Genomic DNA, 13,116 nt, shown 5'->3' with positions numbered 1-13,116 from the left:
ATAGGTTCCCGTTTACCACTTTACATGTTTTCTCATACGTAACATATATACATTAACATATCGTTTAAAATCACCTATTTCAATGATTTTATTTAATCCAAAGCTATTTCATGCAACATTTACACAATGCTATAAAATATGCTTAATCCAAAACAAGTTCATGTACTACATAGCAAACTTATACACAATTACAACAGATAGTCAAACAAAGGAAGTTATTCGGTTACCTTAACCTTTTTGTCCTTAGAAAGGTACCCGTGTATTTCAACTACCACAACAGCTTATCACAAGCTTCCTTTCTTAACTCACACACTCAATATGCCAATCTGAGCACATTTGGCACAATTTAGTCATTTAATCCAATTTAAACATAAACTTATTTTTACTACTTATGGCTATATTTAGCCATGTGTTCTTTTTCTTTTATCCATTCTAAGTCTATTACTACCCGATTACTACTTTACATCACCTCAATCAGTCTCATTTCATTCAAACCAGATTTCTACCCTTTTCTCTCTTTAACTTAGGGCCAAATTGAGCCTACAGGTTCATAGTTCTATCGTTCAGCTCTAAACCAGTCACAAAGCTCTAATTTAACTCTCAAGAACCTTTTATTACTATTAGGCAAGAATCCAACCTGTCAAACTTCACCAATTCAATTTCCCTATGACTTATTTTTAGAGAAATTTGTGTAGAATGGAAGGTAAGGGTTATACATAGCTTACCTGCTAAGTTATCGATCAGAAGCACCTTTTAATAACCTGAAATAGCTTGCATTAGCTCTTCAGCCCTTCTTCTCTTCTCCCTCTTGTGTGTTTTCAATTTCTTCCTTCTGAAATTTTTGAAATTTCATGACTTAAGAAGTCATTTTCTGGTCCATGCACCGTGGCATATGTAACACAAGCCACGGTGCATGGCACAGTGAGAATAATTCTCATCACGTGTACTTGCTTTAACTCGAACCAAAATCCTCTCACCCTTATTTGTTCATACAACATCCCAACAAGTCAAACCATTAAGTAATCATCCAAATCTCTAATCTCACGCTATCACTTTACCCTTGGCCAACAGCTAATTACGGGATAAGAAATTTAGGATGTTACATTACACCCTTATTAGGTTCTTGGTAATCTAAATACAAAATCCATTGAATTACTATCATATTTCCATTTAGGGATCTCTAGAGGCTGTAACATTCTAGCTAGTCTTTGATACTCAATCTTGACCTTCTTACATATCAAACACAAAGACATAAACTTTGTTACCTCTCCTTTCATGCTCGGCCACTACTAATGGCACTTCAAGTCTTAATACATCTTCATAACTCTTGAGTGAATAGTGTATTTACTGCAGTGAACCTCATTTACAATCACTCTTCTTAAATCCTTATCTTAGGCACACAAATTCTATCCTAATAAATCTTGAATCCATTTTCATTAAAACTAAATTCTCCAGTCCTATTTATCTCAACCTCTTCTTAGACCCCTAGAAGACATTCATCTTCTAGTTGTGCCATCCTCAATTTTCTTTGAAAGTTATTACTGGTTACAGTAAAGTAGGCACCAACTAGCACTTCAATTGTCAATTCAGGAATGATTCCATTAAACTATACTCATGCACTATCAAACTAGCCATGCGCAGTATTTTTCTGCTTAATGTATTAGCAACTACATTAGCATTACCCAAATGATACTTCAGCTCTCAAGAAATATCTTCTCTATATTTAACTCTTTTTAATATGCTAGATACTTCAAACTTTTATGGTCACTGAACACACTAAACATTGCATCATATAGATAGTGATGCCATATTTTTAGAGTAAAAACCATAGCTATGAGCTCCAGGTTATGAGCCAAGTAGTTCTTCTCATGTGACCTCAACTGTCGAGAAGTAAAAGCTACTAACATTGTAACATCCTAAATTTCTTAATCTTAAGTTTAGAGGTTAATCGAGGGTGAAGTGGAAACTAGCGTGGGATTAGAGATTTAGATGATTAATTGGTATTTTGACTTTTTTGGATGTTGTATGAATAGATATGGGTAATTGAAGTGCATTTTGAGTTGAAGCAAGTGCGTGTGGTAAGAATAAATCTCACTATGCCCCGCGCTGCGGCTTGTGCTGCATACGCCACGGCACATGGACTAGAAAATCACTTTTTAAGTTGTGAAATAGAGAGAGGAGAAGGGCTGAGGAGCTAGGTTAAGTCATTTTAGAGCGATGGAAGGTGATTCAGATTAGTAACTTGTCAGGTAAGTTACATATAACTCACAAATTTCTTTGAAAATGAGTTATAGAAAAATTAAATTAGAGGAATTTGAGGGGTTTGATTCTTGCCCAATAGTAATAAAAAGGTTCTCAAAAGTTAAGTTAGAGCTTTGTGACTAGTTTAAAGCTGAATGGTAGAGTTTTGAACCCGTAGGCTCAATTTTAGCCTTTAGAGAGAAAGTTAGGGCAAAAATCTAATCTGAGTGAGATAAGACTGGTTGAGATGAGGTATAGTAGTAATTATGTAGTCATAGACTTAGAATGGATAAATGAAAAAAGAGTTTACAGATGGATAAAGCCCTAAGTGGTAAAAATGAGTTTTTATTCAAAATGGACCAAATGATTAAAATGTGCCAAATGTGTTTAGAATGGCATATTGGATGCTTGAATAGAGAAAGGAAGCTTAAGATAAGCTTGTGTGATAGTTGAAATCTACGGGCAACATTTCTGGTGACGTAAAGGTTGAGGTAACTGAATAACTTTCTTTGTTTGATTGTTTATTGTAACTGTATATTAGTATGCTATGTAGTACATGAAATGGTTTCGAACTAAGCATGTTTTATAGCATTGAGTGATTGTTGTGTGTGAAATGACTTTTAGTTGAAATGAGCATTGAAATGTGTGTCTTGTAATGAAAAATATTATTTATATATATAACGTGCAAGAAAGTGTGATATGGTAAATGGAAACCTTAAATGGTTTAGAAAAGCATGATCATAGGGGTGGGAGTTCACCCGAGTGTAGGAAATGATAAAGATCATATAGCAAGATTTTCTTAGTACCCTTTTTAGGTATGATGTTGGAAACAATTCTCCTTAGTGCCTTAAAAGGTGCGGTGTTAGAGAAGATCTCCTTAGTGCCAATTGATGTATGGTGTTAGAGATGAGAGACTCCTTAGTATCCTTGGGATATGGTGTTGGAGTTAATGAAGCTCCATTGTGTGTATTAGGAGAAACCATAGTCCGTATTGTGCATTAAAACATCTTTGGCCTGATGATTCTACCACTGCAGGTGAGCTCAAGACTAATGAAAGTGTATATTGGTATAAGATAAGCTTATAGTTTTCGTGTCGGGGTGATTTAGAGGTTAGGTTAGTAAAGATCATGCTAATTTGTGATGGGATATGATGAAATATCTTAAGATAATATGGAATCCTATGTGATTGATGAAAAGTTGAAAATGAAATAAGATATGTGATGTACATACTATTTTATGAGGTTTTAATGATATACTAGGTTTACTTTTATATTGTTGCATGTGATAGTTAATAGGAGTAAGTTATTCTGTTACTGAGATTTCTATCTCACCCCCATGGTTACATGTTTACAAGACCAGGAAGTGATCAAGGCAAGGGAAGAGAGTCTGGAGTGGCTTGAGTTGTGAAGTCGTACACCCTGAAGTTGTGTAATGAATTAAACTAAAAGACTATATATATAAGTGAACATGAGTTGCCATAGGGTTTTACACATATATTGAATTGAGATTTTGTAAAATCTTAATTCAATATATGCATAAAAAAATCTAGCCTGATTGATTGTATATATGTTGAAATGAAACAAAAAGGGGCTATAACTTGGAGTATATGTATGAAATAGTTGTTTGTGTGGGTGAATCTTAAGTGATAGGAGAAATTATGATGAAATGAATAATTTGGGGCTAAGATTGTATTGTGAATATGATTGTATATGTATGAGTTGAGAAATAGCTAAGTGGGATAAGTTTTGCCAAGAAATAGCAAAGTATGTGAAGTTAGTGAATCATGAAAATTGGCCGTAGAAGGGTTAAATTTTGATATGTGGGTATGATTATGATTAATTGAGGTTAGTCAGGTGTATTAGATCCTTTTGGACTTAGTTTAAGGTCTAGTGTCATCTAATGAGAGAAAAGCACTAGTACAAAATATGAAATTTATGAGGTACTTTTTACATCGTTTAGAAGGCAAACGATGTAAAAAATAGAGCCGATGGAATTTTTATAATTATGTCAAAGTTTTTGATAATTTTTACACCGGGTGGACATCCACCGGGTGTAAAAGAACTAAGTTTTTACACTGGGTGGACTGACCTAATGTAAAAAGACAACTTTTTACACCGGGTACATGGCCACCTGGTGTAGAAAATATTTTTAAATTCCCCTCCCTTCTTATAGTCTTCTTTCTCTATTCATTTACTCTCCTTTAGTTGTTCTCCTCCCTCTTGCCGCCCTCCCCTCCTCTCTCTCCCTGTCACCGCCCCACTCCCCCTCCCTATCCGGCCCCGTTACTACCCCCTTCCCCGTCGTCTCCCCCTGGTCTGCCCTCTCTCCCTCGTCTCCCTCTCCCTGTCGTCTACCCCCTCCCTTGCCCGCCCCTCTCCCCTCATCTCCCCCTCCCTCGCTCACCTCTCCATCGTCCCCTCCCTCGCCCACCCCCTCCCCCTCCCACTCGCCAACCCCCTCCCCCTCTCCTTCCCTCTTGCCCCCCCTCTCCCTACCCTCCCTCCTTAGTGCCTCTGCCCTGCCACCACTCCTCCCCTCCTCACTCTCTTAGTACTGAGCCGTTGCTGCAGTTGCCGCTACCCAAGTATGTGTTGAATATGAATTTTTAAATTTTATAATACTTAAATTTAATTTTTAATGATATTGATTGTTGCTGGGAGTGCTATTAATGGCTTTATAAAGCCTCAGATTGTTACATGTGATCATTTATTTGGTTTAAAATTGTTAATTTTCTCATGTAAAATTTTCTAAAACTTTTAGGAAGTCTAATTTTTAGGGGAGACTCTATTGATTTTTTTTTTAAAATTCATTCTTTCCTCTAAATTACTTAAATTTAGTTTTTAATGATATTGATTGTTGCTGAGAGTGCTATTAGTAGCTTCATAAGGCCTCAGGTTGTTGCATGTGATCATTTATTTGGTTTAAAATTGTCAATTTTCTCTTATAAATTTTTTTAAAAGTCTTGGGAGATCCAATTTTTAGGGGAGACTCTGCTAAAATTTTTTGAAATCTTAAATTAATTAGGAATTTAGTTTCTTGAAATAGTTTGAAGGTAATAACATTAGTTATATTCCTTAGGAGGTGACACGTGGATCGTAGTTGGATGAATGCTGGATGAACGAGTGATGAGTATGATAATGGGATGAAAGAATTTTTGGAATTTGCTAAGAAAAATGTTGTTGACAGTAGTGAAAGGTTTTGTTGTCCTTGTGTTAATTGTTTGAATGAGAGAAGACTAGGTGTTGCTAAAATAAGAGAGCCCTTAGTTTGTGATAGGATTTCTAAAAATTATACAATATGGATTTGGCATGGTGAACGATTGGAAAATTATAGTAACACATCTCAATGTGTGGAAGTTGATAATCTTGATGATGAAGTAGAAATGAATGAAGATCAGTTAAAGGACATGATCCGTGATGTTGGGGAAGAGGCTTTTGAATGAGCACATGTATATGATAACTTGTGCACTGACACAGAGAAGCCTCTATACCCAGGATACACTGATTTTAGTTTGTTATTTGGGGTATTAAAACTGGTTACCTTAAAGGCAAGAGTTGGGTAGAGTGACCAAAGTTTCATATGGTTGTTAGAGTTACTTCAAATAATATTTCTGAAAGGCAATATACTACCAAATCATTATTATGATGCCAAGAAGATCTTGTGTCCAATGGGTATGAAGTATAAAAAATACACACATGTACTAATAATTGTGTGTTGTACAGAAAAGAGCTTGAAAGGGAGAAGTGTCCGAAATGTGAGGTACCATGGTATAAAGAGAAGGGGGCTCCTATAAAGGCCTTATGGTATCTTTAAATTATACCAAGGTTCAAGCTTTTGTTTGCAAATATTAATGATGCAAAGAACTTGATGTGGCATGCAAATAAGAGGATATTTGATGGAAAACTTTGACATCCAGCCAACTCTCCTTAATGGAAGAAAATTGATCAATTGTTCCTCGAATTTAGCAATGAGCTAAGGGACTTGAGGCTGGAACTTTCTACCAATGGAATGAATCTTTATGGTAGTCTTAGTAGTATATATAGTTCATGGCTTGTTCTTTTGGTGATTTATAATCTATCACCTAGGTTGTGCATGAAACGGAAGTACATGATGCTATCCGTGTTGATTTCAGGACCAAAACAGCTTAGAAATGATATTGATATTTACCTAAGACCTTTGATTGAAGATTTGAAAGTGTTGTGGGAGGTAGGTGTAGAAGTGTTTGATGGAAATCAGAAAGAGAATTTTAAGTTACATGCTATGATCTTTTGTACTATAAATGATTTTCCTGCATATGGAAATTTGTCTGGTTATAGTGTGAAAGGTCATAAAGCTTGTCCAATTTGTAAAGAAAGCACAAACTACCATTAACTTCAACATAGAAGAAAGATAGTCTACCTTAGCCATTAGCGGTTTCTTAGACGAGATCACCCATATCGTAGATTGAAGAAAGCTTTTCATGGTCACCAAGAACACAATGATGCTCCACATGCTTTGACTGGGGATCAAGTGTATGAACGTGTGAAAAACATTAATATTGTCTTCGGTAAGACTAAAAAAAGAATACTAGTGCAAAAAGCAGATGGAAAAAAAGGTCTATCTTTTTTGACCTCCTATATTGGTGCAGTCTTGAGGTAAGGCATTGTATTGATGTTATGCACATGGAGAAAAATGTGTGTGATAGTATTATTGGAATGCTTCTGAACATACCAGGTAAGACTAAGGATGGTGTGAATGCAAGATTGGATTTGAAAGAAATGGAAATACAAGACTTACACCCAAGACCAAAAGGTAAATGAACTTATTGTCCTTCAGCCTCTCATACATTGTGCAAATTTGAGAAAACAAGTTTTTGTGAGTGTTTACATGAAATCAAAGTTCCTTTAGGGTATTCTTTAAATATTATGAAGTTTGTATCTGTAAAAGAGTTAAAACTGGTAGGCTTAAAATCTCATGATTACCATGTCTTGATGCAACAGCTATTACCTTTGGCTATTCGAGGTATATTCAAAGAAGATTTAAGACTTACAATAACTAGACTTTATTTCTTTTTCAATGCTATATGCAGTAAAGTTATTGATCCTCGTAAACTAGAAGAGTTAGAACAAGAAGCTTGTACTATCTTATGCCAACTTGAGATGCACTTTCTTCCTACATTTTTTGACATTATGGTTCACTTAATAATGCATCTAGTAAAGGAGGTAAAATTATGATCCTGTTTGTTTACGATGGATATACCCAGTTGAGAGATACATGAAAATACTGAAAGGGCATGTTAAAAATCCATATCAACTCGAAGCATCGATAGTTGAGAAATATGTTGCTGAAGAAGCTATAGAGTTTTATTCTGATTACTTGTCAAGTACAGAATCAATTGGACTTCCTAAATCTCGTCATGAGAAAAGGCAATATGATCAAGGCACACGTAGAGTGTCAATGAAGAGCATGAATCATGATGAATTACAAGAAGTACATTTATATATCTTGAATAATATTGATGAAGTTAAAGATTACATATCTTCTCATAAAGAACTTCTAAAGGCAAAAAAATTATTGAATGAGAATGACAGAATAAAAGTTGTTGAAAGAGCATAATAGGACTTTTGTGCATTGGTTCAAGCAGAAAATTTTGATTGAAAGTGGTGTTTCTGAAATAGTTAAATGGTTGGCTGGAGGTCCTAACTTTGATGTTATACATTAGAGTGCCTATGATATTAATAGGTATTCCTTTTATATAAAGTCCTTGGATGAGAAGAGTATAGTGCAAAATAATGGAGTTATGATAATGGTTGAAGCCATACACTACTCTAGTTCAAAAGATAAGAAACCTAAACTAGCATCCAGGACTTACTTTGGGGTTATTAAAGAGATTTGGGAGGTTGATTATGCAAAATTTTGAGTTCCTGTTTTTAAATGCAAGTGGGTTGACGTCAATAGTATTCGTGATGATATGTTTGGATTTATAATGGTTGATCTTAAAAAACTAACTTTTGGAGATAAGCCATTTATTATGGCAGACCAAGCTAAATAAGTTTTCTATGTCATGAATCCAGCAAATAAAAATTGGTCAATAGCACTTAAAGGAAAAAGGATGATTGATAGTGATGATGATCATGAATCAAATTTTGATATTTCTAAAACTCTTAACTTCTCAAGTAGGCTACCAATTTTGGATGTGGTAGATGAAATAGATGATGAACATGCCATAAGAAGTGATCACCATGAAGGGATATGGGAGAATATCCCTATATGAGTTTAGTTTTAAAATTAAAGTATGTTAATTTAGTCCAATTAAATTTATGTTGTGGGATTATTTTTCTTAATTATCTTATCTTTGATTATTTTTTGATTAATTTCATTTATTTAAATATATAGGAATATGGAGAATCAAGGTGATGACACTTAGAGCTAGCCTACTACAAGCCAATCAATTAGTGATGTTGCTCCTAGTGAGGAGCCGAGTCAGAGCACCCTTAGTGAGGAGCCGAGTCAAAGCCAGTCTGTGAGGAGGGGGAGACGTGGCACATGATTGAGAGATCTAACTTTAAGTAAGAGTGCTAACATAGGTTACCTATTCAATTTGACTAGAGACGGAATCCGATAAGGCCACATAAAGCCAAGTTTGTTAGTTTTCTTGGCCTCCTATCGTGTACCAAGCCTCTTATTGTGTTTGAGGACTGGCCTGATGTGCCAGAACATGTGAAGGAACAAATTTGGGAAAAGTACTCAGGTAAATAATTAAAAATTAAAATTTTTTATGGTTATATATTATTGGGCAATTACCAATTATTATCTTATGTCTTCATTGTAGCTCACATACGATGTTCCATCTAATCAAGATTATCAACACAAGTTGATTTCTTACTGTAAAACACATTGGAGAAATTTTAAAACTGATCTTACTAGAAGATATATCTTTGTTGAGGTGCCAGAGGGTTAGTCTCGTCCTAATCCTCTTGATACATACCATTTCCTTGATGAAGATACTTGGAAAGAATTTGTCAGGATTCGAACTTCTAAAAAGGCTTTGATTTGTTGATTTTTAATTGATTTAAGTTTTATTTAGATTTACTTCAATTATAAAATCTAAAATTCAATTTATTAACAGGAAAAATGAGCTAAAGGGTGAGAAATTGCTCGGCAGAATCAATGCCCCCACACCCTGTCTCATGAAGGTTATGCTAGAGCTAATGATATATTGATGGCAGAGAAACGGAAGAAGAGAAAAGAAGAAGGTAAGTCTAATCCTTCCATACTCCTTTCTCCACTATCACCTGTCTCTCAAGAGGAGAAATAGAGATATAGACATCAGTACAACAAAGGAGGCTAAACAAGTGAGACAGCATGGGAGATTTTCGAAAGGATTGTAAGTAAAATTATTATTCCTTGTCCCTTTAAATTTCTATACAATTATATATATTATTAATTAATATTGTTATTTTTATATTATAGGATGCTCTTAAAGAGCAACAAGCCTAAGGAAGCTTCATTCTAGAGGGCAAAAATGATATCTTAACAGTTGCTATAGGCAAGCCAAAGCATCCGAGTCGTGTAAGGGGTGTTGGATATGGTGTGGGCATTAAGGACTACTTTGGAGCACCTGCACATCCCAATTCAGGAGGTGTAGTGACTAGAGAAGAGCTTGATATATTGATATTCATTGTGAGACAGTAGACTAAGGATGAGTTTAAAGCTTCATTTATAGCTCGGCTTCTACAATTGAAAGAGAAAATGAAGGAGGAGATGATGAGCATGATGAGCTCATGACAGGAGACAACTTCTGAACCATTTTATACATCTCCTGCATTTCATAGTGCAAAAGGGAGTAATGTTCTTGAGCGTGTGTCAGAGGGTCCTTCTGATGACAACATTGGTGAACTATGTGAGATATTTCTGGAAGATCCTGATAAATGCTTGGTTGCTCTTGGTAGCATTTATAGCTTGGGGTTAACCATCCACAACAAGAAAATTCAAGATGATCAAGTAAGAGTGGTGGTTGCAGATCCAAAAGTGCCTGATGCTTTAGTTCCATTCCCTACTGATGAGGTAAAGATTGTGGCTAAAGCTATTGACAATTATCCTATGGCCTAAGAGACTTGTGAATCTGGTTCAAGCTGTGGTACAAAATTTCATGAATTTTTATTATGTAGCAACTTCCAAATATATGTTTTTTATTAACTATTTCTTACCTTTTTATTATGTAGAAGCTTCCCTCGTCGAATCTCCCGAAACTTCCACAACCCTTGGTGACTCCACATCAGCAAATGATTTTAATGGCATATGATTTATCATTCAAATTCAAGAGTTTAGAAATGGATCTAAAGGTTGTAGGTAAGAAAGACATGATAGTAACAATTAAATGAGAAGATTTGGTTTGACTTCTGTCGAATAATCAGCTTACTACACCACACATTGAACTATTTATGATGTAAGTATGTTTTTCTTTAATATAATTGCATTGTTGTAAGTAAACTTAATCATCAAGTTTAGTAAACTAATATAATTGCATTGTTGTAGGTACCTTCATCATTTGTGCATTACGTCGGGCAAAGATGATAAGTTTGGATTCCTTTGTCCTCATCACATGACAGAGAAACATAATACTCCAGAGTTAAGGACTGCGTACCTTTAACAAAGAATATGTGAAGTCAAAAAGGATGTTTTTATGGCTCTATATGTACACTCGTAAGGATCAATTTATAATTAATAGTTTTTTCAATATGAATTTACTTTAACTTGTATCATATTTAACAAGGACCATTGGTAATTATTTGTTCTTTTAATGAAGAGCAACACTATCATCTTTTTATGCTCCCTCCATTACAAACTTGGGAAAGAAATGAAGAAGATGATAGACTTGTAAAAATATTTTTACTAAACCATTTAATTTAATTTTTTTTGAATATTTTTACTAACTTGGTGATCTTGATCATAAGGCAATGAGAATATATCAAAATGTAGTCTTACAAAAGCATAGACATGAGCTCAAGGATCCCATATGGATTGAGTCAAAGGTGATGCTATACTTTATTAATATGTTCAATTATTAAGATTTCTTACTAATTTTTTATGATTTGTTCTTATACAGAGTCATAGACAATCGGTGAGGACGAACTTGTGCAGTCTATATGTCATGAGACACATGCTCAATATTATCACATTAGGCATGACTGAATTTACAAAAAGAGGTAAATATATTTTTAAAAGTTTTATTTTATTATGTTATTTGAGATTGATTAATACACCTATTTTATAAATCAAATTTTAGATGTTCGACAATTCGGATGCATTTCCTGAAGCTGAAATTGAAGACATCCGCATACGTTGTGCAACCTATTTTGTGGAGAACTTGTGAGGTTTTTTGTTACTTTTAAACATGTTTTAATTTTGATAGTTAACACAATGTAGACAACTATTAGTTTTTTCTAATAGTTAAATAGTTTTGTATAGTTGATAAATACTTGATAAACAATTATAAATGAATTGAGCTATTTGATTTGGCAATTTTTATGCACAAGAATGGCAATTTGAACAATTGTAAGTTTTTTAATAGTTAAATAGCTTTGTATAGTTGATAAATACTTGATAAAGAATTGTAAATAAATTGAGCTATTTGATTTGGCAATTTTTATGCACAGGAATGGGTAAAATCGATAAAATAAATATAATATAAAAAAATTAAATACTTTGTACACCGGTTATTACCATAACTGCTGTAGAATATAATATTTTTTACATCGGTTATGGTAATAACCGGTGTTAAAAGTTAAAGTAAATTTTTTTTTTGAATATAATTTTCAACATTGGCTTTATAACCGATATAAAAATATTAGTTTTTACATTGGGTTTATAACCGATGTAAAAATAGGGACTTTCTACACCCCCTGGAACAACATCGCCTCTTTAACAACTATAAAAAGCCATTTTTAACTGCTGTAAAAAGTCATTTTTATACTAGTGAAGGATCAAATTGAGCGCTTGGGTGCATAAAATTTTCAAAAAAAGTTACTCTTTATACTCAAGTGTCTGAATTTTGATTGGGCCATTAGATCATATCTAAACCTATCTCATTAGTTAGTATATGAGCTAAGCTTTGTGTGGGCGCTTGAATCACTCCGATCAAATATCTAATGTAAAAACAGCGCACACTAAAAGTTCGTCATTTTGCTATCAAAATGATAGCAAAAATTTAGATAGGCACATCGCAGCGCATGGCGACACATGCCACAATGCATGACATAGACAGGGTGAGTGTGTGGCTTGGTGCCACATGCCGCGGTGCATGAACCACTCGCCGCAGCACACGTACTATTTTTTCAATTTAATTTTTATGTTGAAACGCATGCAATTGGAATAGAAATGCTAGTGGGTTATGTCCATTAGGTATTTAAGGTGTGTATGATTTACTTTCACTGTGTTCCTATATGATTGTTTTGTGAATTGATTGATTTTATAAAATAAGTCTTCGGCTAAAGCTTTTGAAATGAAATTTAATTATTGTGATTAATATGTGGTAGTGGTAACACTGTAATCTTCTTCTATATTAAGTGGATATAGGAGGAGGTTACAAACTTCTTGTTGGATAGGCAAGCACAGTGAAAGATTAAAACTTTTAAAGTCCCTATCCAGATATGGACCGAACGAACTCGTTTAAGTCAAGGTGGATAGAAGAGTTACCTTTTAATCCTTCAAACTTGACACGTGTTCTCTTCAAGAGTTTGGATTTCAAGAGCTGACAATGTAGATCTACTCCCTCTATCGGCATCCATATAAACAGCTCTCTAACTTAGTGTACTAGCACTCCCAGCGTCTGTTCTTCTTTGAACATTAGTTTTCCTTTCTCTAGGGTGTTTCGTGGCTCTCAAAGTGTTTGGC

The sequence above is a fragment of the Prosopis cineraria genome, unplaced genomic scaffold (assembly GCF_029017545.1).
Source record: "Prosopis cineraria cultivar Desert tree isolate PC_DT_omini unplaced genomic scaffold, ASM2901754v1 PC9, whole genome shotgun sequence".
NCBI lineage: Eukaryota > Viridiplantae > Streptophyta > Magnoliopsida > Fabales > Fabaceae > Prosopis > Prosopis cineraria.
The sequence above is the reverse complement of the archived record's forward strand: the minus strand, read 5'-3'. Positions refer to the sequence as shown.